Source organism: Echinops telfairi, unplaced genomic scaffold, assembly GCF_000313985.2.
Source record: "Echinops telfairi isolate 266 unplaced genomic scaffold, ASM31398v2 ScPeMD7_3533;HRSCAF=4204_0, whole genome shotgun sequence".
NCBI classification, from domain to species: Eukaryota; Metazoa; Chordata; class Mammalia; order Afrosoricida; family Tenrecidae; genus Echinops; species Echinops telfairi.
This window is the reverse complement of record NW_022107431.1, coordinates 46,243,666-46,245,115: the sequence shown is the minus strand read 5'-3', so window position 1 is coordinate 46,245,115 and position 1,450 is coordinate 46,243,666. Positions and strand designations below refer to the sequence as shown.

The 1,450-nt window shown below is 37.5% G+C and overlaps 1 non-coding gene across 1 annotated transcript; it reads left to right on the top strand.

Annotated features, from left to right (window-relative positions):
• Positions 1-200: 200 nt before the first annotated feature.
• On the top strand, positions 201-363 carry LOC115871083. The gene has a single exon (XR_004047071.1). It is a non-coding gene; the product is annotated as a U1 spliceosomal RNA (small nuclear RNA).
• Positions 364-1,450: the final 1,087 nt, after the last annotated feature.

The following is a 1,450-nucleotide window of genomic DNA, read 5'->3' as shown; positions in this document are numbered from 1 at the left end:
GCATAATAAATATGGACATGCCCAAAGAGAGATCCACAAAATTTGACAATGAAATATTCCAAAAGATGAAAAAAGAAATCACAAGCACAATAATTATAGTAGTTGACTTTAGTGCACTGCTGTCCAAGAAAGATAGATCACAGGGGAAAGAAGCTTAGCAAGAAGGCTACAGACATAAACATTAAAATTAGATGTGTTGCATACTTACCTGGCAGGGGAGATACCATGATCATGAAGGTGGTTTTCCCAGGGCGAGACTTACCATTGCACTCCGGGTGTGCTGACCCCTGCGATTTCCCCAAATGTGGGAAACTCGACTGCATAATTTGTGGTAGTGGGGGACTGCGTTCGTGCTATCCCCTGAAAAAAAAAAATTAGATGTGTTGACTTGATAAATATTTTTAGAGCTATCCACCCAAATGCTAAAAAAAAAAATCACATTATTCCCAAGACCACATGACACATACTCAAAGATAGACCACATGCTGGGACACAAGTCAAATCTGTGTAAATTCAAGCACATAGAGATCATGCATACAGACTTTTCTCTCCAACCACTATGCAATTAGGCTGGAAATCAATACAAGGGTGATTAAGAAAACAAGGACGAAAAATTGGAGGATGAATAATGCTCTATTGCAAATGGAGTTGGTACTGACCCAGATCAGAGATGAAATTACAAAGGTTCTAGAAACCAATGACATTGAGAATACCAAAACTTTGGGGCACAGCAAAGGCATTTATCAGAGGAAGTTTGATAGCAATACAGCACACGTAAAAAAGGAAGAGAGAATTATGATTGATATGCTGGCACAACAGGACAATCCTACTAATAGCAAAAGGAAAATAATAAAAATCAAATCTGAGATACATGAGAGGGAAAACAAAAAAACTGTGGAAAAAAATTAATTCAGCTAAAAGGTGGTTCTTTGAAAAGATTAACAGAAGTCAACGTAACCAAAGATAGGAAGGAACAAACTTCAATAGCAAGGATGAGGGATGAGATAGCGGCCATTACAATGGACTCTAATTAAATAAAAAAGATAATTACACAGTACAATGAGGGCTTGTACTCAATTAATTCAACAACTTGGAAGGCATGGACAAATACTTGTAAAAACAATCCCTCCCTAGACTATTCCAGATGGATGTCAAGAATCTCAACAGACCCATAGCAATAGAAGAAATAGAAAAGGTTATCAAGGGATTACCAATAAAATAATCCCCTGGGCTTCAGATGGCTTCAGAGGGGAATTCTACCAAGCATTCAGGGAAGATCTGACATCAATCTTACACAAACTCTTCCAGAGCATAGAAAAAGATGGCAAACTCCCAAACTTTTTCTATGAAGCTAGTATAACTCTGATACCTAAAGCGGGCAAAGATACCACAAGAATCAAGACCAATATCCCTAATGAACATTGATTCAAAAATCCTTGACAAAATACTG